The 23,205-nt window shown below is 49.8% G+C and overlaps 1 long non-coding RNA gene across 1 annotated transcript in view; it reads right to left on the bottom strand.

Annotated features, from left to right (window-relative positions):
* The window catches only part of LOC135307411 (uncharacterized), a 34,792-nt gene extending 15,561 nt beyond the window's left edge, over positions 1 to 19,231 (bottom strand). Inside the window, exon 1 of the long non-coding RNA XR_010368131.1 lies at positions 19,113 to 19,231. This is a non-coding gene — a long non-coding RNA (uncharacterized LOC135307411). The remainder of the gene's footprint in view (positions 1 to 19,112) is intronic.
* Between the last annotated feature and the right edge of the window lie 3,974 nt (positions 19,232 to 23,205).

Genomic DNA, 23,205 nt, shown 5'->3' with positions numbered 1-23,205 from the left:
CTGCCGCACCGCCCCCGGCCAGCTGGAGCCCCGCTCCCGGAGAATTCCTCCCGGGTGGGAGGTGCGGGAGCCCCCCGGGGATGCCCCGGAGCCCCCAGCCGCTCCCAGAGGGGCTCTGCCCCTCCAACACCTCCTCCCTCAGCTCACTCGGAGCTCCAGCAGCTCCCAGACCCGTCCTGTTCTCCCCCAGCTCATCTCGATTCCCACCATGGGAATTTCCCCTTTGCTCTTCCCCTCCCAGCTCTGGAAGAACTTTCATAGAAAAGGAAAGGATGGAACCCTCCATGGAAAGGGTCAAACGTTTCTGCCATTCCTCAGCACCACAACCTGCCTACAGCAAGGCAATATGATTATATATATATATACACACACACACACATATATATATGATTTTATATATATATATATATGATTTTATACGGCGAACACAAAATTGGGGGAAAAACCGTTCCAGAGTCATCATTCTGCTGTGCCAGTCTCTGAAGGGGAGAGCAGGAGGAGTAGAGCTGGTGGAGCTGGCTCTGCCCACCCTGCTTTGTGACCCAGGCTGCTCCCTATAAGTAAAACAGCCTGGGGAGCGGGGAGAGCAGAGACCCTGCCCTCCCGGGCTGGAATTCCTGCTGGAAGGGAGCCAAAAACCAACCCCAAACCCCTGAGACTGCTCCAAGGTCAGGTGAGCGCACAACACCTACTCCAAAATTAACAGCCATTGGAAACACCTTTGTTTAGCCACACTAAAGCAGCAGGAGGTTCAGCAGTGCACAGAACCAGGGCCTGGACTTCAATTCCTCCCAAAGTTCAGCTTGGGGTTTTTTTGGTTTGTTTTTTTTTTTTTTTTTTTTCCTGGGCCTTTTTCTGTATTTTTCTGAACAGCTGCTGGTTCTGACCAAGACAAAACCACATTCAAGCACTTCAAAAATATTCTCCATTCTGTAAAGCACAAAAGGGGTTTAAACAGATTATATTTGTAAACAGACCAGCACCTGGTTTGGGCAATAATTATCCTCCAAATAGAAATTATCCTCTAACATTTGTTCTACTGTATAAAAGGAGCTCTGCTCTGATCAATAATTAGAAATCAATTACAGAGCTCTGCGTGCCAGTGATGACTGCTCTCGTGATTTGGGCACCTCTTAGCAGTATTTGTAAAGGTGTTAATCCATCCTAATAATTCTTAAATCATGTATGAATACAGAAGTGCCCGTGGCATTATTCAAGTCCTATTTAAGTCCAAGGAAAGCTGCCTGTTTAAATTATACAGAAGTTAAATTTCTCCTGAAAAGCACTTTGAAGTGATTCTGTGCAAATACACATTTGTCATGAAACCACCTCTTTTTTTACACAGGTAACCTGGCAATGCTGCTCTGATCCAGGCTCTGGAACCAATTCTGCTTTTCCTCTCCCCAGGATGTGATTTATAATTTTTTGCTTTCCTTATTAACAAATCCAAGGCCTGGCAGGTCCTTGCTCAGGCACAGCCCCAGCTCTGCAGTGATGGCACTAGTGGGATGTGTTCACACCTCAGCCCCACTGCCTCACCCTTCTGAGGCATAAATCCCATTTCTCTCACCCCCAGGGGCTGCTCCACTCTTCCTTTCTCATTACAGACATTTCAGTGACCCAAGAACGTTGGAGTATTGAGCAGTGTACATTCAATTGACAAAATGTGGCAGTTTCCCCACTTTTTCCTTGGGAACCAGGCCTGAATTCAGATTCCTGGGACAGCCCCAAGAGCTCCCACCACCAAGCCCTGGACAATGTCCTGTTCCCTCATTTTCTGACACAGGAATGGGAATTTCTGTGCTCTATTACAGAAAATCCAGGGCTTCCTCTCCCAACAGATTCATACATTTCAATTGTTGTATTTTTTCCCTTTCTTTCCGAGAAGACAACCCTACCACACTGTAATTCTCAGATACTGTAGCTGGAGCTAAACTGGTCCTCAGACTCCAATAAACAACCAAAAAATAGGGTTGGGTTCACTTTTCAGCCACAGAGACAATTTCCTGAGTGGCTCTCTGGACTCCAAGTACAAGCCCAGGGTCCCACAAGAGCAGATTTAAACACAAAGCCAAGGAAGGCTCTTCCTGCACAATGATCCAGCACAGAGCCCTGAACACCACAGCCCCAGCCCCCTCCAAACTGAGGAGCCCCAGGGGCACGAGAAGAGCCCCAGGATGCAGCTCCAGATTAACTGGAACAGGCACACCAGGAGGACTGAAACTCACACTGAAAACACAGGGCTCAACCACCAACAGCATGAATTGGAACAACAACAAATCCTGCTTTATCTCAACCTCTAATTCAAGATTTTAAATAAAGGCCTCGGAAAGTGTTTGATGCCTGTTTAAAGATCTGGCTTTGCTCCAAGTTGCTTTTCTAGCAGAACAAAATAAGGGGGGAATTATTTCCCTTGCCAGCTTCAGCACCCACAGAGTTCCATGGACAGGGAGAAAAAGGGAAGGAAAAGCAGAGCCAAGAGCAGCGGGGACAGGAGGGGCAGTGCAGGGCAGAGACTGCAGAGTGCAGCCCAAGGGCTCAGCCCAGGCTCCTGGAACCTTTCTGTGCTTTTGGAGAGCACGCTTTGCTTTCCCTGGTCTCGTATTTGTGGGGTTCCCAGATGAAGGAAGGGATGATGGATCTGACTCCACATTCTCAGAAGGCTAATTTATTATTTTATTATACTATATTATATTAAAGAATGCTATAATAAAATGATACCAAACTCTACTAAAGAATACAGAAAGGATACAGACAGAATGCTAAAAGATAATAATGAAACTCGTGACACTCTCCAGAGTCTGACACAGCTTGGCCATGATTGGCCAAAGAGTCAAAACAACTCACATGAAACCAATGAAACAATCACTGTGGGTAAACAATCTCCAAACACATTCCAAAGCAGCAAAACACAGTGGAAGCAAATGAGATAAAATTGTTTTCCTTTTCCTCTGAGGCTTCTCAGCTTCCCAGGAGAGAAATCCTGGGCAAAGGCATTTTTCCAGAAAATATGACTGCCACACCCTGGAGCATCCCTTTCTCCAGAATGGAAAAATGAGATTTCCCCTTCCTGCAAGGCCCTGTGGGACTGGCAGAGCTTTAATTTCTTTATTCCTACTTTGGAGCGAACATCCAAGGGACTGAAGATCATCTCACTGAATTACTGAGAGCCATTGCTAATTTGAGGGGTTTGTGTGCCTTTCCTTACTCCAGATACTGAAATGAAAACGTCTCCCAGGCTCTTCCCTCTCTAAATTACTCCTCAGCCACCTTTGCTTATCTCTATTGTTTCTGAGAAAAACCTGTTCCTTTACAGACATCTGCTCTGGTGATAAAGTGTGATTGAAAAGCTTGGCCTGTCAGATAGGGAGCTGTTATCACAGCTTGATTTGGAGCTGTGGAATTACACTGGATAATAGCAGCTCCAAACAACACTCCTCTCAAATGAATTTATGAATGGCCTTTGCCAGATCTGAGGATAAACTTGTGGTAATAGGAAAGAGGCTGAGAGCTGATGGATCAGCCCATCATCCACGAGCCCTGGATATGCTCATGCTGCACTGGGAATTTCATGGATCAGGAGAAGTCCCTCTGCACTAATTAAATGTCATAGATAAACTTCCTCCATTTTTAAATAATTTCTCCTTCTTTCCTTTCAGTTCAAACCCCAGGGAGCAGAAGGGACTGGGAGCACGCTCCTGCTGGGAATGCCATTCCTGTGGCACTGCAGAAACCCCTCAGACCCCCTGAGCCTGCTGCTGCCAGGGCAGCAGGAGCAGGGGCTGTGCCAGGGCAGCAGGAGCAGGGGCTGTGCCAGCCAGGAGCCTGCTCACAGCCCTGGCCTTGGTGAGGGGAACACTCCCCAGTGCCCCGTGCCCTCAGCAGGCCCTGGGGTGTCCCAGCCCCTCTGGCCGAGCCCCAGTGCCCACCCTGAGCTGCCCAGGCAGGAGAAGCACAGCTGGAGACAGGCAAGGACCTCTGAGGCTGGAGGAGTTCAAATGCAGGAACCTCCTGGGTGGATTTTTATCATCACAGAGGCACAAATGCCCCCCAAACCCTTCTGGCACCAACCCTTGCGCTGCCAGCTGCCCCAGCAGAGCCCTGGCAGGGTGCTGTGAGGACAGCTGTGGTGCCACACACACGTTAGGGAATTACTGCCTTAATAAGATGCTCAGCTACAACATTAATAGGATCTGACATCCCATGGAGGAAAACAGCAAAGCTCCAGAATTTTAAAGAGGGAGCCTTGAGCAAACTCGAGACTGCCATGAAAGCCTGACTGCCTTCATCTTTAGGACTCTGAGCTGGGGTGGTCTGGGACAAACCTGTCCCCATGCAGGAGATGGAAGGTCTGCCAGGAGGTCACCCAGGCCATCCCCTCTGTGCCCCAACCAAATAAACCATCTCAGGATGCAGCAGAGATCTTCCACAGCTTCTCTGCTCAACCACAAATACACTCACAACACTGGAAATCATGAACTCAAAGTGTCTGCGAAGTCTTCCTTTGGCCCTAAATAAAATTTATCACCCCAAAAATATTTTAGGATTATTTAACGCCAGGAGAGCGTTTGCATTCCCAGACAGGAGAGTGAGCTCACACAAGTGGCCACAGTTGGCTGGACAAAATAACCTCCAGCTGGTAGGAAATGAATAATCTCATTACTCAGGTGAATCAGCTTCTCTGAGGTGGAGCACAAACACCTCCCTGGTCTGGCTCTGCAGAGCAGGGCACGGGGCTCTGCTGGGGTGGACACCAAACCACTCACAATTTGGGGATGACATCCAGACCATTCCCACCCTTCTGTCCCCCTGGAGCAGGGTTTCATGGATAGCTGGGACTCAGGAAGGCTGAGTGCCTGCCCTGTCCCTGCAGGGCTGCCTGGCACGGGGCAGCCTGGCACTGCCAGGGACCAGCCAAGCTCCTCGTGGCTGCAGCTGCACCTCCTGGGGGCCAAACTGCTCAGCACAACAGAAATAAAAACTCCTCAGCCCTGATGTGAGACTGAGAAAAGCACAGAATCCCAGGATGGTTTGGGTTGGAGGGACCCCAAATCCCAGCCAGTGCCACCCTGCCATGGCAGGGACACCTCCCACTGCCCCAGCCCCATCCAGCCTGGCCTGGGACACCTCCAGGGATCCAGGACAGCCCCAGCAGGTTCCACAAACATTCCAGCTGGCAGGAAAGTCCTTGCTGGAGATGAGGGTGGGATCCTCCTGCTCCAGAGCTCCTGAGTGAGGGCCGGGAGGCACAGCACAGGGTCACAGTGAGCACAGGGGCTGGGGCCAAAGGAGGGGCATCACGGCGGGTCACAAAACAAGATAAAGCCCACAGCACCCTGTTGTCCCACAAAGAGCCACTGAAATGTGAGAAAACACACCCAGAAATCTGCCCATAAAACTCTTGCCGTGCTTCCTGCAGCCCCCAGACTGCAGCAGGGCAGGGAGGGGAGGGGAGAGCAGCCAGGCTGCTCTGCTGCTGCCCAAAGCCTGAAAGTACTTCAGAAAATCCTCTCTACAGTGGAAGTTCCCCAAGACCCTGAAGAGCTCCTGCAGGAGCAGGCACGGCCATCACTGTGGTGTTTAACCGCTCCCCAGCAGCTGGATTTATGGAACAAACCCCAGGCTGACATCAGCAAGTGTTCTCCTGCTCTCTCCTTCTCCCAGTCCCAGTGTAAGAATATTTCTCTGGGAGAACAGACACTTCCACTTACAGAAAGGTCATTTAAAAAATCTAAAAAGCAAAAAGGAAGAAGTCCTTTCAAGTTACTCATCTCTGCCTTGTGTAAGGCTCCTACAAGCACTGTGCCCCTCTGAGCAGCTCCTCCAGCCACGTCCCCAGGGCCTGGCTCCAGGGGCAGCTCCACACGCAGGGAGAGGCTGAGGGACCACGGCCTGACATGGTTTATGAGTTAATTTGCTGTTATTTAGGGCCCTGCACAGCAGCACTAAATCTTCACATCCTTTTTACTGCTTTAAGTAATGCTTTAACTTCTTGGTAGCCACACAAGCTGGTGTTAATCCTTCTCCATTTATCTGTTCAGCCCCTGGGGAGCTGCAGAGCACAGTCTTTGCTGGAGGACACCAATCCAAGCTAAGTGATGGAGCTCCACTTTTTCAGGGCACTTTTCCCAATCAAGTACAGATAAGAGAACAGGAAACAAGGGGGGAAATTACAAACCCCCAAATCCATTAAGTGCTCCCCCTTTGGAGGTGGCTGCTTTATTTCAGGACCAGATGGACACTTTTCTACCTGAGTGACCAGCTGAGGGACAGGACAGGTGTCCCCTGCATTCTCCCTGATTCTGCTTTTCTTCATGCAAGATCATTTCCTCCTAACATTTCTGTAGCTTCCTACAGAATCTGTACATTAAGAGGGGCCTGGATTAGTGTGCGATGGCCAGACAGAAGGACAGACACCACAGCAGGTGTCAGGCTGTCTGATCAAAGGTTAGAGCTGCACAGTGAGTTGGCCATCAAGGGGCAGGTGATACAAACCAAGGCAGCACTGGCTGAGTCACAGAATCTCCCCAGGTGTGACCTTGCTGAATCCAAAACACTGCAAAACACCTCAGGCCTTTAACCCAGCTGTTTGATGTCCAGGTAGGAAATGTTTCCTTATCCAGGAAATGCTGGATAAAGGGATTAATCCACCAAGCACAGCAAGTGCCATCCTGTGGTTAGTGCTTATGGGAGGTTTCTACCCATCTCTCAATAAAAATCCAGGACGATGTTCAAATCTTTTTCATTTTCAGTTCAGACTTCAGCAGTTTAACTAAAAATTTCACCCTGAAACCCCACAGTTCCCAACCACAAGGACCTCAGGCAGGCTGGCCTTGGTTCCACTGGACATCCTCCACAAGAGCCTTTTGGTTTTCCTTTTCTAATTTATCAGCAGGAGTTCTTACGCTTGAACAAACTTAATAGAACAATTCCATTGTTCTGCTGCTGGCCATGAAAGTGGATTATTGTTGTTCAGTGCTCCAGCCTCACGTGGGGGAAATGCACTGAGATAGAATTCTGCTTTTATCCAGGAACCCAAAGGCTCCTGCACCCAGCCAGCACATCCAGCATGGAGCCCGAGTTTTGTACTCAAATTGTTGTTAAATAGTGGGGAAATGCCTCCTCCTGCACAGGGACAGAATGGAAAAGGGTGGCAGAACAGGCTCCCTTTTCATCACTTGCTCTTTGATTTGAGATGCAAATTCTGCCCAACACAATTCTCCTTTCTTTGAGTGAAAATGATTTTTATAAGGACAATAAAGACCTAGAGACCAGAGCTCAACCTGTACCACGAGGAATGCAAAGCTAAATATGAAATGGATAAATACATGACATGGGTTGATCAGAATTCAGGAGAAGTTAAAGTTAAGAATTTAAGCTGGACTCCCAGACAGCACCTAGCAATAAAACCAGAAGCACCCAAGCCCAGAGAGCCCTGGGATGCCAGGAGCTGAGGCTGGGGGAGCCCTCAGTGAGCTCCAACCAGTGCCCAGCACTGCCACGGCCACCCCCGACCCTGTCCCAAGTGCCACATGCAGAGGGGACTCCCTGGCAGCTGTGCCAGTGTCTGCCAACGTTTTCCATGAAGAAATGTTCCCTCAAGTCCAGCCTAAACTCCCCTGGCACATTTGAGGCCATTCCCCTTGGGACTCAGGGCAGAGCCCAGCTGCGCTGAGGAGCCAGGACACAGAATCACAGAATTTCTAGGTTGGAGAGACCTTTAAGATCATCGAGTCCAACCCATGCTCTAACACCTCAACTAGATCACGGCACCAAGTGCCACATCCAGTCCTTTTTTAAACACATCCAGGGATGGTGACTCCACCACCCCCACACAGCCAGGGCCACCAGGGCAGCCCTGGGCACCTTCCAGCCCCAGCTCTGGGGTCAGATCAGGGATTCCAGGGCTGCAGGAAACAACCAGGCCATGGCAGGGCTTGGAACAGGACGAGGAGGTGCAAACAGAGCAGGCTGAAGTTGGCTTGGGCTGGTAAAACGTGTCAGGATGTGCTGCTGAGCCACGGAGGCTGCTCAGGGAGGTGATTAGCTCAGCCTGCTCTGATTCCTGCCACAAGAGGCGAGCACAGAAATAGACACTTTGAGGAGTGCAGAGGATCCCAGAGGCTCCCACGAGCAGCTTTAAAGGCTTTAACCTTTCACCAAAGAATGCTGCTTCTGATCCAGAGCACTCAGTCCCTGGGGAGAAAAAACACCCCTTTTTTTTAAGCTTTACCCAGAGAATATCAAAGTTAATATTTTTTAAATCCACATTAATTATGGCCAAAAATAACCATATAAAAATATCTCAAAAAGAAGGTGATACTGTTCTGAGGTAGAGCACATGTGATGAACCAGTGCTTCTAATTAGTTCTAAATTAAAATCTGCAGTAAACTGCCATGAATTATTTAAATTTATCTGGAAAGATAGCCAATTTTTAGGGGGGAAAAAAAAGTTCTTTTACTCTGCTCTCTTTTCTCAGCAACAAAGCTGTCTGATCAAAGGGCTTCTCCCTGACTCGCCTATTCCACAATGCCAAGGCATTTCTCAGATGAGAGCCCTGAGCACACAGCAGCACACGCTGCTGAGCTCCAGGAGACACTGCTGAATAATTCACTTCAGGCAGGGAGATCAGCTTCCAGCCTGGAATGAAATGAGAGCCATGACGTGATGCTACGTGGGCAAACTCGGCTGCCACAGGATTTATCCAGTTCTGGGGATCAGCAAGGTGGAGAGAATCATGGAATGGGTTGGCTTGGAAGGACCTTAAACCTCATCCCATGCCACCCCTGCCATGGCAGGGACCCCTTGCACTGCCCCAGGGTGCTCAGAGCTCCAGCCAAGCTAAAATTCCATCAGACCTCAGGGGGGAGAGGTGTTCAGGGATGCTTCCCACAAAATCCTGCAAACACAAAGGCTTGAGAGAGCCACACAAGCTTGGATGTTCCATCCAACAGCCATGGGGGACAGGGACCATGACAATCCCTGTGCTGATGCCCCAGAGCCACCCCCCAGCCCAGGGTGACCAAGCAGCCTGGGTGGGCTCTGCAGGTCACAGGAGAGACAATAAAAACTCTGTTAGGGGACACAAAGTGCCAGCTGGAGACAAGATTCCCTTCCACGACCTCATGGCCTGGAAATTCCCTCAAGGACCCTGCGCCCAGAATTTGGTGTGTGTTGGGAACTCCCCATGTGAGGAGACGTGAGGCTTGACTCCATTTTCAGACGGCTGGTTTATTATTTTATGATATCTATTATATTAAAATACTACATTAAAACTGTACTAAAAGAACAGAGAGAAAATATCATCAGAAGGCTTGAAAGAACAAGAATAGAATTCACAACAAAATCTTGTGACTGCTCACAGCCTCGGCACAGGTGAAAATGACATCAAGTGAAAACAGTGCACATGGAGCAATGGAAGATGCACCTGCTGCATTCCACAGCAGCACACAGTTATTGTTTAATTCCTTTCCTGCGGCTCCTCAGGAGAAAAACCCTGCAAAAGGATTTTTCAGAAAATATCATGGCTACAGGTGTGAGAAGTGGCAGCCCTGCCTGGGGGAGGTGAGGACAACCCTGCCACCACAATTAATGCACTGCATTCATTTAGCCCTCTGCTACATCTCCTCGGTGTTGAGTTGTGCTCTCCAAGGCTGGGGTCCTGGAACTGCAGTGTTTCCCAGAGCCTGGCAGCAGGAGCAGCAGTGTCAGCTGGCAGGGCTCCTCGTGCACCAGGGCTGGCATCACAGAGCCACGCTGGATTACAAACTAATCCTCTCATCAGCCCCAATTAGCAGGCATTAATGCAAGGCACGCTGCAGTTCTGGTGAACACCAACTCGACTCCTCGAAGAGGAAATTGAATTAGAATCTTGTTCTAAAAGTGCTAAAAAAATGGGTTGGTTTGGGCCATATTGGAGCTGTAGGGGAGAGCCAGGTGAATGTGACCCCAGCCAGCTCCTGGGACTTCTGAGCTTCACCTGCAGCTTGCTCCTGGGTCAAACTGTGCAAAGGAATATCTGTTCTATGAGCACTGTAATGGACACTGCTGAGTTCCATCTTCTGATCCTCTCCTGAGTGATCCGCTCATGGAGAAGCAGCCGAACGCCACCAAAAAAATTAAATTAAAAATCAATGCTCTTTTACTCAGTGGGGTGGGACCCCTTTGCTCCCCCTGCCTTTTTTTGCACCTCCTTTTCTTTCAGCTGGCCTGACCCCAGTGTTTAAACTCCTCATTTCCAGTCCCACAGCTTGGCACAGGGAAGGACACAGAAATGTTTTAGGGAGCACGTGCAGATGAGCCATGCACAAGGGAAACACACAGAGAACCTGTTCTAAAAATAGCCACTGAACCAAAATTCCAGGTTATCTACCTGCCCATCACAGCACCCACCAGCAGGCAGTTAAGCCATTAGGGCAGAAAATCTCACAGTTTTCCCAAATGCCAGCCCAGTTCCATGGAAGGGCTGGGAGCACCTGCCCTGAGAGCTCCAGGAGAGCCCTGGTCCTGTGCCAGGGGAGCAGAACCGTGCCAGGCCCTCACTGCAATCAGGGCTGGACATTAGCTTCGTCTCAGAGGTAATTGCACAGGAAAGCAGGATCTGAACTGGAAATAGGGCACGGCACAGCCTGGGCTGCCCACTGACATTTTCCCAAGGAAATTGCCAGTTCATCCCTCCCTCACCTTTCCAGTTCAGCTCCCAGGCTGTGCCACACAGAAGGAAATGCGTCCTTCCCTTTCATCTTTAAACAGCAGAACTCCCAAAAGTTATTTATGGAATCCTAAGGGTCACCCACCAGTCAAATATTCCAAATATTACAGGGGGTTCTGACCTTTGCTGCCAGTTTGCTATTTCTGTACTTAAATCCAAACACTTCCTAATCACTCTTTCCAACAGGAATTTTATGATTAGTTGGATAATTCCTTTCAAATATGCAATTACTCTTTCCTAATGTATTCATTACTCTCTCAACGCAGTATTCTTGAAACATTACAATTTCCCATTGAGAACATATTTCTGTATTCATTTCCATAAAACAGTTTTTAAAACTAGATTAATATACTTTCTAATTCCTATATTTAAAAAAATCCTTTTTGATTAAATCTGAGTTAATAATTTGCAATTAATATCTCATTGATGGGTTTAGGCTTATTTCTTCCCCCCCCCTTGAAATTATCCTTACATGGTGGAAATCTTTCATCACCTAATTCAAATTCAATCTGCAAGTCCTGAAATCTGAATTGTGAATAGTTCATAATATCTATTAGCTCATAATAATCACCTAAGTAGATATCTTATAAAATCACTTCAAACAGCAGAGGAATGGAAAAGCCTGGTAGTCAAAACAGTTGAGAAATTAAAAAATTATCAATAAAAGCCGCTGAGCAATTAGCAGCTCTTAGAATTAACCTATTTTGCTAATCTAAAAATAAAAAGTTCCCAGAATTCACTTAAGAAGACAGCTTGGGAACTCCTTTGCCTATATCCCACTTTTTCCAGTGCACAGGACAGCGCAGAAGGGAAATCAGATCTCTGTGAGTGCAAAGCAGGAGCTGGGAGATGGGCACTCACCCAACCAGAAAGCACCACGCTATTCTTGGATGGTTTTGCTTCTGTGATGGGAAACCAGGAGTGAAATCCAATTATTCCTCCAAGCCCTCAGTTTCCCAGCGTGCAGTAAGCCCCCCCAAACTGGGATTCACAAATCTCATTTCTAAGGGTTTCCACTGGAAGCAGAACTTTATGAAATCAGTGCTTCCAGGGAATCAGGGAATCTTAGGAGCTGGGAATCCAGATGGAATCCAGTCATGAATGCAGCACTGCCAAGGCCACCCCACCCCGCTTGCAGATCCCTCCAGGAATGGGCACTTTGTACAGAACAACTCCCAAAAGGGATAATTCCCACCCAAAAGTCATTGTTTCAGCCCATTCCCCCAGAATCACAGCTCACATTCCACAATTTCCACCCAAAAGTCATTGTTTCAGCCCATTCCCCCAGGATCACAGCTCACATTTTGTAATTCCCACCCAAAAGTCATTGTTTCAGCCCATTCCCCCAGGATCACAGCTCACATTCCACAATTCCCACCCAAAAGTCATTGTTTCAGCCCATTCCCCCAGAATCACAGCTCACATTCCACAATTCCCACCCAAAAGTCATTGTTTCAGCCCATTCCCCCAGAATCACAGCTCACATTTTGTAATTCCCACCCAAAAGTCATTGTTTCAGCCCATTCCCCCAGGATCACAGCTCACACTCCACAATTCTCACCCAAAAGTCATTGTTTCAGCCCATTCCCCCAGAATCACAGCTCACATTCCACAATTCCCACCCAAAAGTCATTGTTTCAGCCCATTCCCCCAGAATCACAGCTCACATTTTGTAATTCCCACCCAAAAGTCATTGTTTCAGCCCGTTCCCCCCAGAATCACAGCTCACATTCCACAATTTCCACCCAAAAGTCATTGTTTCAGCCCGTTCCCCCCAGGATCACAGCTCACACTCCCAGCACTGTTCCTGTCCCTGGAGCAGGGGAGATCCCTGAGCCCCAACATCCCACAGGGAAAACCCATCAGAGCTGGCCCATCAGGGCTCAGTGCCCCACCCAGAAGATAATTTGTAATTTAATTTGTAAATTCATCCTGTGAAGCCTCAAGCTGCCAGACCCTGCACACAGCCCAGCCCAGCCCCACAGGGCATTCCCAAACTCATCCCACTGAGCCACAGCCAGCACCTTCCTGGGCAATAAAAACCCATGTTCATTCAGCAATCTCCGAGACAAGTAATGCTGGAAATGCTTTCGTGGAATTTATGGATAAATACCCAGGCTTTTGCTCATTAGTCCCAGCTACTGCTGGACAGGGCTCTCAGCTCCCTCAATATTACTGCAATAACATCACTGCTACAGTGGTGAGGCTGTGGATTATTGCCAGTGCTTTCCACACATCAAAACCCCATTTTTATTGCTGCAAAATTATAAATAGCATTCATAGCTCTGCCTGTTTGGGAATTCCTGTACTAGCTCTAGAATAAAAGCTCTGTCCTGAGTAAAGGACAACGTCACGTTTGGGTGCTGGAGTCTCCTGCCACACCTGAGAGTGGACTGGAACTTGAATTTGGGACAAAAGGAAACGCAGAGGATGCTGGAGCCTGCAGCAGGAGACAGTTTGTGATCAGCCTGCACACGTCTGTCCTCAGCCTGCCTCAGTCCTTTGGTATTTCCAGTGTCACTTGGTCATTGGAAGCTCCAGATCTACAAACCATGGCCATGCCTGGGCTCCCCAGCTCCTCTGACAGACACTGCCAGCCAGCCTCAGCTTTGGCTTCTCTGCTGAGGATGCCAGGGGAGTCAGTCACCCTCTGTGCCCCGGTTCAGTCCCCCTGACTGCCCCAGCTCTGGCTTCCTCTGCTGAGGATGCCAGGGGAATCAGTCACCCTCTGTGCCCCGGTTCAGTCCCTCCAACTGCCCCAGGAAACCACACCCAGCAGCTGCAGAGCAGGGAGAGGAAATGCAGCAAGGCAGGAAAACCCCACAGTCAGGCTCCACAAACACCACAAACACTCCTGACTACGCCTCTCAGAGCAGAGAGGGAATTCCTGAGTTTTGGGTGAGCCCCACTCGCTGCCCTGGCAGCACAGAGGGGAGAGGCAGGACCAGCTGCTCCGGCCCAGAACACCCCAGGGACAGGGAACAATCCCATCTGAGTTATTCAGGGATGCCGTGGGGGCTGCAGGGCTGTCCCCACGTCACCCCTGCAGAGCACACGCTCCTCACAGGGTATTTCATCCCTGAGAAGTGGGAAATGGCATTTTCTGCAGGCTACACAATCCACCACAGGGCTCTGACCACGGAACACAGGATGCACTGAGATTTGCAGTGATGTTTTGTGGGCATCCAAAGTTATCATTTTAGTCAAGTATCACATAACTCATGGAGAATTTACAGGTGTCACCACTGGGGAAACATTTCTCCACTGTCTCCTTTTCTTAAAATACAAGATGTCTGATCCAAAATTGGGGGGGAAATTATATCCTTTGCCACCTGCAGCTTTTTATGGGCAAGCTTTGATTTAGGAAAATCCCTTTACAAGTAACAGCTCTGTTTTTCAAAGCAGGGCACTTGGAAGCAACAATGTTCTGCAACACAGATAATATATCAAGGAATTTTCATAATGCACAATAAATTGATTTGGATTTTTCAAGGTGGTCAGATTTACACCCTTCTGATGACACACTGCCTGCAGAAAATCTATATTGTTGCCCTTTTTAGTAACCCCATTACATCACTCCTGCTCAGAAGCAGCAGAGTGTCTGCACAAGGACGTGCCAGACCCCAGGATTTATTGGGAGAGAGGATGCAGAGCAGCACCAGAGTGAGCTGTTAGCTGTTGTGTAATGTCTCATTGAAAGCTCCACCACAGCCCCGTCATTTAGGAGATTTATTTTGCACGGAGTCAAAAAAGTTATTGACAAAGTGTTAATAAAGCAGGAGCACGAGGTGGATAAATGTCCAGAGTGGGGAAGATCCAAAGGGCAGCAGTGGCTGCAGGGATTCAGGGAGCTCAGCACCTTCCCTAATGGCAGAGGATATTCAGCCTCTACAGCACTGAACTTCTGCCTCAAATCTGTACTTATTAGTTTAAAACTATTACAAATTATATGTAATTCCATGAATCACATCCATCTTCAATCAGAATTCAAGATACTTCCAAAAATAAAAGCTCATCTTGCTTTGGGGAAGTCTCCTGACTCAACTTCATTTAAACCTCCACATGTGCTATGGGCTCAACTCATTTTTCTTAGTTTTAGAAGGAAATAAAGCCTTGATTTATTTTTTTTTTATAATTCTAGTGCCATATTCTGCCCTCCAGCAAGTCAAGGCAGGCTCTCCACAATCCCTCTGCTCCTTCCAACACCATTTCCTATTCTTATAAATATTTAGGTATTTTCCTTAACAACACATTTCTTTCAGAAGTTCTGCAATTAACTGAAAACAGATAAAACTGGCTGGTCTGGAAATTCTAAATAACTAAAAATTCTAATAACTAAATCACAAGATTTAGTGATTTTCAAGGGTTGAAAGTGTGGAGCAGTTTTCCAGTTGGATAAAATAATGAACACAGAGACAGCTCCCCTCAAAAGAGATTCCATCCAGAGCTGAAAGTGTTGGAACAATAAACAAATGAAAGGGGGAAAAGCTTTTAAATAAATCCTGGGAATTCAGAGCTACCCAAATCACCTTCTCAGTGGTCTGAAGGAAAAGCCCTGAGCTCCAGCCTGCAGCTTTCCCAGCCCCACAGCTCCCTGTCCCAGAAACCACACTGAGCACAGGCTGAGCAATGATCAGAGCTCCTGGGGCCAAATTGCCCAAATGTCAGTGCCCCTGTCAGTCTGGGCAGCCCGGGCAGAGCAGGGGAACCTTCCAGAGCTCTGCTCAGCCGGGCACTGAACAAGGGCACCTGGACAAGGAATCTGAACATGGGCACCTGAACAAGGGCACCTGAACACCTGAACATGGGCACCTGAACATGGGCACCTGAACATGGGCACCTGAACATCTGAACAAGGGCATCTGAACATGGGCACCTGAACATCTGAACATGGGCATCTGAACATCTGAACATGGGCACCTGAACATGGGCACCTGAACATCGGAACATGGGCACCTGAACATGGGCACCTGAACACCTGAACATGGGCACCTGAACATCTGAACAAGGGCATCTGAACATCTGAACAAGGGCATCTGAACATGGGCACCTGAACATCTGAACATGGGCACCTGAACATCTGAACAAGGGCATCTGAACATCTGAACAAGGGCATCTGAACATCTGAACATGGGCACCTGAACATGGGCACCTGAACATCTGAACATGGGCACCTGAACACCTGAACATCTGAACATGGGCACCTGAACATCTGAACAAGGGCATCTGAACATGGGCACCTGAACATCTGAACAAGGGCACCTGAACATGGGCACCTGAACATCTGAACAAGGGCATCTGAACATGGGCACCTGAACATCTGAACATGGGCACCTGAACACCTGAACAAGGGCACCTGAACACCTGAACAAGGGCACCTGAACAAGGGCACCTGAACAAGGGCACCTGAACAAGGGCACCTGCCCAAAGCCAGCCAGCATCCAGGCAAACAAACCTGGCAGCACAAACTGGGAGCAGGGAGAGCAAACAGATCCACTCAGCAGAAAGCCAGGGTCCAGAGTGGACGTGGCTTTTATCCAAAGGAGCTGAAATCCCCATGAAACAGGACACAAAATGTTAATTCTGCAGTGAAACGCAACCATTTCTCAAATCTGCAAGAGACAGCTGTGACTTGTGCCACAATCTGGAGCGTCAGTGACAGGAATTACAACTCCAGCAGTCATACACTCACTTTTAATCATCAAAAAGAGATTTCAGTCATCTCCTCACAAGTCCCACTGCTGTTAACTCGTCCCATCACAGCCTGCCTCTGTTTGCAGTGGCTTCTCAATTATTTCTGCTCTTCTTCCCAAGCCCAAGCTGCAAATCTGCATTCTGCAGGGTGTGCCAGCTCAGTATCTGCTCTGAACACAAATATCTGCAACTTCATGGGAATTACCTGGGCCCTCAGAGGCACCACAAGGACAAAACCACCCCTGGAGGTGCTGCTGAGACTGCAAACCCTGCAGGAGCCCTGTGCTGGTCAGAAGGATCCACCTCAGACACTCCACATGTAAAACCAGGTCTGGAACCCCTTTGGAGCAGACTGATACAATTAATAAATGTGGTGATGGGCCTGGATGATTGGAAATGGAATAATGAAATGAAATTAAATGCAAATTCATTGAGGATGGAAAGTCTTGGAAGATTTGGCTCCTGAGGAGGTGCCAAACACCCTTCATGGCTTTCCTTCAGCCACCTTGTTTTGAGCAGAGATTTAAACTTCTCCTGACTGCCATCCCATCACTGAAGTGTTTTACAAGCCTTGACTTTTTTCTGCCTTTTATTCTAACCCAGTGTGTGGCTTCCCCACAGAGCCACACAGTCCTGTGTGGCCTGAGCCAATAAATCTCCATTATTGAGACACTGATATTCAACTACAACCACCTTCCAGGGAGGAAAAAACCCCTTATTGCCACTGACAGAAAGGATGGCTGGCAGAGCATGATTTAAGGTAATGAGCACGATTAAGAGCCACAATTAGACAACAGAATATTAAAGGAGAAACATTAACACGTAGCAAATAAATGCATGGCTGCAGCAGAGCTGATGCTCTGAGTCACAGGCTGAGTGACTCCTGCAAAGGTTTGTCATGGAGAATAACCTGGGCAAATCCCTTTTTGGGGCAGCACCTTTGGAAATGCAGGATGAACAGATTCCACCTCGGGACCTGGTGGCACTGAGAGCCCAGGGGCGACTGAGCCAACAGAAAGAGAAATGTGAGATGTGTGCCAGCCAGGAGAGCTCGGGGCTGGCAGGGAGGAGACACAAAACGAGCTGGGAGCAGCCTGGGGACAGTCCTGGAGCTGAGCCTGGCTCGGCTGGTCCTTGGGCTGCAGCTGGGTCTGGCCCAGGTGGCACAGCAGACCCAGAGGAGGAGGAGAGCCTGCTCTGAAGGCTTTGATGGAGGTGCTGGGTTGTTCCCTTTCCACAGCTCTCTGGGACACTGCAAGAGCTCTTCTCTCCTGCATCCCCCTCTTCCAGCCCCACCAAGGCCAGGATTCCAGCCCAGGAGCTGCTCAGACCCCACACACCCCTGGGAGACCCTCCCCAAATGCACCAACCCACAGCCCAGGCCACAGCAAGGAGATGCTCCTGAATCCAGTGGGAACATTCCTCTGCACCCCTGGGAGACCCTCCCCAAGTGCACCAACCCACAGCCCAGGCCACAGCAAGGAGATCCTCCTGAATCCAGTGGGAACTTTCCTCTGCACCCCCAGGAATCCCATTCCAGCCTCACAGTGCCCAGCCACAGAGTGATTCCATTTCACTGCTGGCTGTGCAGACACAGACCCTGCCTGCTGTTCTTTGGAGGCAGCAACAGCAATTCCTGTTAAATGCCAGGAACTCAGGAGTAAAAGAGCAGGAAACCAAGCGTGCTTCACGTGGAATTTGCAATTAAAAAAGTTCAATCCCATTACACATCATTTTTCCAACAGGCGGGAACACAAAGAGCTCAGTTTTCAATCCTGTGTATAATTCTGTACATCTTTGCTCAAGACAGATGAATTTCAGTGTATACAAGGATTGCATGGATGATCAAGGAGTGGGAACAGAGGTTGAGATTAAAACAAAATTGCTTATTTAGCCTGGGAAATTAGCTGGATTTGGTGCCAGTAAATAAATAAGAGGGAAGAAACAATTCTACTGTAAGACAGAGTTGCACAAAGGAAAAGGCGAGCTGCCTGACAAGCAAGGTGGACAAATCAGGGGTTTTAACAATGACACAAATTGAGTTCTGGAGTAAACTTCCAGTTCCAGGGAGGAGGAAGGGAGTGAAGAGGTGCCATGGTCAGGCTCCATCTGCCACCCCCTTGCTTCACTGCTGCTGGCTGCACCCACAGCCTCTCTGCAGCCCTGGAGAATTATATTATTATTATTATTATTATTATTATCATGGCCTTTTAATGCCTTTAATTCCCTGTTTGCTCCTGGGGTTTGGTGCAGAGACAGACCCAAAACCACAGCCCAGGCAGGTGAAACACCAAACTCAGAGAAAACCTGCTCAAAAGGCTTGGATAAATTGTGTCACGTGTGGAAAAGCCGCAGCCCTGCAGGCAGGAGCCCTGGCAGGGTCAGACCAGGAGCCCAGGCAGGAGCAGGGGATGCTCACACCCTGGGGTGCACTTGAACAAATCCTGATGCTGCTACAGCAGCCCCTGGCCAGGAGCCCTGCTCGCCTCACAACCAATCCAGCTACACTGGGTTAATTAAAATAAAAATCACTGCGTCGAGACTCTGAGTCAGCCAGGGCACACAGATAAAACTTTATAGAAAGACATCAAAGACAGTGCTGCCTCTTCTGTTAAGACAGCAAACCACCACAACAGAGCTCTCCAAAGAGAAAAAAACCACATTCTGCTACGATAAAATAGATTGAAAACATACAAATAAACCTACCTGCCTGCTATCTTCATTCTGCTCACACCTCCTGCTCATTCCAGCAGCCTCCAGAGGCCCAGAAAAGTCTTTTTGCGACCTCAGGGCCCTCCTGACTGCAGAGAGAGCCCAGGCTGAGCTGAGCTGAGCTGAGCATCCCTGGGCTGCCCTGCCCAGGTGAGCAGACCCCAGCCCCACCCCGCAGCCCCGATTTGCCCCCCAGGTGCAGAACAATCAGTGCTGAGGCAGGAGCAGCTGCAGTGAGTGGAGCTGAAGCAGCAGAGGCAGCTGGTGTCAGGTGCACAGCACAGAGACAGGGCTGCCCAGCCCTGCTGCTCAAAGGCACACAGAGAAGGATATTTTATTTACAAAAGAGCCAAAATACAGCCGTGATGGAAAAAATTCATAAAGGGAGCAGGGCTGAGCCTTAAAACTCAGGAAGGTTCCCTGTGAGTGTGGGATGAATTAAGGATGTCCCAGTCCTCCCCACACGAGCTGTGCCAGGCAGGACAGGCTGTCCCTCAGCCCTGTGAGCTCTCAGCCACCTCGTAAAGCTCTCCAGTCCCACAGGCTGGAAGTGCCTCTGCTGCTGCTTTGTGAAAGCAACAAATACCGACTGAGCTCCAGACTGGCTCCAGGTGTGATAAAGCAGAGATGCAAACCAGAATTTTGTGTGGCTTCATATTAGTCAAGCTGGGCATAAACCCAGAGAGTTCTCTTACCTGGGCACATAAAAAGCCCCAAAGAATTCATATTTATCTCTGTGCTTCATATGAGATATTTGCTCTACTGCTTCCCCTCCTTTCCTGCTCCAACTGCAGCATTCCATGCTTTAATTACAGCTAAATTTTTTGTTTGCAACTGACTTTTTCAAAGCCCCACAGAAATCCTCTCTGCACAATAGCAGAAAAATTCTGGGGTTTTTTCTGCATTATAGGAATGGAAATTAAAACATTCAGGACAATCCTGCACATCTCCTTTGTAGCTGCTGGGGGTTCAGGTGAAGCTCTGACAGGTATTTCCACAGGCTGGGAAATGCTGTGGTGGAGCTGAGCCTGAGTTCCCAGGTGGTCCTGGCTCATCTGCAGCACTCCCCGAGATCTCTCCATTGACACCTTGAAAAATGATGATGATCTGCTACAACTTGGCTTAATTAATTGAACTGTTCAGCCCCCTCCTCCCCCACATTGAACACCTGATGTGCAGAGTCAGTAACTGGATAATTACAGGGGAGAGCAGGGACACGGAGGCAGAGGGCAGGAAAACACAAGAGAGTGATTTTTATTTCAAAATTCAGTCATCCACAGCAGAGAGCCCTGGGAAAATGGAACACCTTAAACCCCATTTTTGCTGTGTCCAACAAACAAGCATTGAAATAGAATTTTTCTGTGGAAGGGAGCTGTATTCTGCAGTATCACTTCAGTGGCTTCCCAGTGCCAGAGGGCAGGGATGGGTGGGACATGGGAATTAGGAATTGTTCCCTGGCTGGGCTGGGATTCCCAGAGCAGCTGGGGCTGCCCTGGATCCCCGGCAGTGCCAAGGCCAGGCTGGAGCACCTGGGACAGGCTGGGATTTAGGGTCCCTCCCAACCCATTCCATGGTTCTGTGACATCAAGAGCTTAATGTGGAGCTCCATTAATATTTTTTCCTTTTCTCCCCAGATGGGCTGAGCTGGGATTTCAAACCCAGAAACACCAAATTCTGGGGATATCCCAGCAGTCCATCACCAGGACTTTGTGATCCCCCTGAAGCTTTCCTGTTCTTAGAGTGCCAATTCACTTTCCAGGATGCAAAGGCTTGGGATGGTCCCCAGAACAGCCTGGAGGCACTGGGAGAACCCTGCCCTCGCTGGAGGCCCTGTGCAGGCACAGCTGAGGCTGTTCAGGTACAGGTAGGGCTGTTCAGGTACAGGTGAGGCTGTTCCTGGTGGTGTGCAGGCACAGCTGAGGCTGTTCAGGCACAGGTGGGGCTGTTCATGGTGTGCAGGCACAGGTAAGGCTGTTCAGGCACAGGTGAGGCTGTTCCTGGTGGTGTGCAGGCACAGCTGAGGCTGTTCAGGCACAGGTGGGGCTGTTCATGGTGTGCAGGCACAGGTGAGGCTGTTCATGGGGATGTTCAGGTACAGGTGAGGCTGTGCAGGTACAGGTGAGGCTGTTCCTGGTGGTGTGCAGGCACAGGTGAGGCTGTGCAGGCACAGGTGAGGCTGTTCCTGGTGGTGTGCAGGCACAGGTGAGGCTGTGCAGGTACAGGTGAGGCTGTTCATGGAGCTGTCCAGGCACAGGTAAGGCTGTTCAGGCACAGGTGAGGCTGTTCAGGCACAGGTGAGGCTGTTCAGGCACAGGTGAGGCTGTTCCTGGTGGTGTTCAGGAGCACAGCTCCAGACTCCCAGCAGTGATTTATTAACTCCAGCCATGCCAAGCCCACGGAGACAAAGGAGGTGATTGCTGTGCCCAAAGCACTGCAGCTGCCTTGGTGCCCTGGCCACCAGGAGCACAGCACAGCCCCTCAATCCCAGCCCCTCAATCAGAGCCCCTCAATCCCAATCCCAGCCCCTCAATCCCAGCCCCTCAATCCCAGCATGGTTACTCAGCCCTCAGCAGCCCCTGCAGGGGAATTGCATCCTGTGCTCTCAGCTGCTCTGGGTGAAAGGCAGTGTAACAGATGATTCCTGGCCCAGGAGATTCCATCCATCCCAGACCTGGCTCCAGCAGCAGCTCTCATGGCTCTCCCTGTGCTTGTAGAACATGAATTACAGCAAAAAATCACCTTAAGAGCCGGGCTCGGTGCTGTGTACAACTAATTTATCAGGGCTCCTAACACTCACATCATTCTTCGTGCTCTTCTCAGCTCTGGAACATCTTGATATGCCTGCAGCGAATATGAAACCCTGTCGTCTAGATAACCTGCATTTATTTAAATTCCTGTGTCTCTTTTGCCTGGCACCTTTCCCAAACAAACAGATAAAACACGAATGTGTCAGGGAATCGGAGCCCAGCAACAGGATGTGCTCAGGAAGTGCCTGGTGTGTGATTGCCCCTCTCAGCACCCCTCCCTGTGGCAGCTGTGCTCCCCCCAGCCTGGCAGGAGCGGGCAGACGCTGCCAGGGGAGCAGAGCTGCAGCCTGCAGGTGACCCTTGGGGCTGGTGTCCCCTGCTGCCTCTGGCAGGGCTGAGCTGGGGGACATGAGAGGCAATCACAGCATGGGAGCCTCTGTACAACAAGGGATCCTTTCCCTGCTCCAGGAGCTTCAGAACCAAGCCTGAAGCCTCGCCTGAGTGAGCCTGAGAGCTGGCACAGCAACTTCCCTGCTGCTGCAGGGGGACGCTGCCTGGGCCAGGTTAACCCCTGTGCTGGCCGTGGGCAGGGAGCTGCAGGAGCCCAGTCCCAGCACAATCCCAGCACAATCTCATCCAAACCCACCCCAAACCCAGCCCAATCCCTGCCCAACCCCATCCCAATCCCATCCCAAACCCAGCCAATCCCATATCAACCCCATCCAAACCCATCCCAGCACAATGCCATCCCAACGCCATCCCAATCCCAGCACAATCTCATCCAAACCCATTCCAATCCCATCCAAACCCATCCCAAACCCATCCCAATGCCAGCCCAATCTCATCCCATCCCAATCCCAGCACAATCTCATCCAAATTCATTCCAATCCCATCCAAACCCATCCTAATGCCAGCCCAATCTCATCCCATCCCAATCCCAGCACAATCTCATCCAAACCCATTCCAATCCCATCCAAACCCATCCCAATGCCAGCCCAATCTCATCCCAGCCCCATCCCAATGCCATCCCAGCCCCCCAGGGAAGGAGGCAGAGCAGCTGCAGGCGGCAGGGGCTGGGCTCTCCTCCAGCAGCCCCAGTTCCCCCTCAGGGACACCCCCAGCCTCACAGAGCCTGCCCAGCCCTAAAACCAGGCACTGATTCACCCAGGGGACGTGAGTTTGCATTTCCCTGCATTTCAAGTACCAGGGTGAGCTGAGTGCTCTGCATTTGGGGCATGAGCAGAGCCCAGCTAGTCCGGGTTTGCTCAGGACAGGCTCCCTCAGCTCTGCTCCCTGCCCCGGGGCTGAGCCTGTGTTCTCAGCCCAGCAGCTTGGGGAGA

Source organism: Passer domesticus, chromosome 9, assembly GCF_036417665.1.
Source record: "Passer domesticus isolate bPasDom1 chromosome 9, bPasDom1.hap1, whole genome shotgun sequence".
Lineage (NCBI taxonomy): Eukaryota > Metazoa > Chordata > Aves > Passeriformes > Passeridae > Passer > Passer domesticus.
The sequence above is the reverse complement of the archived record's forward strand: the minus strand, read 5'-3'. Positions and strand labels throughout refer to the sequence as shown.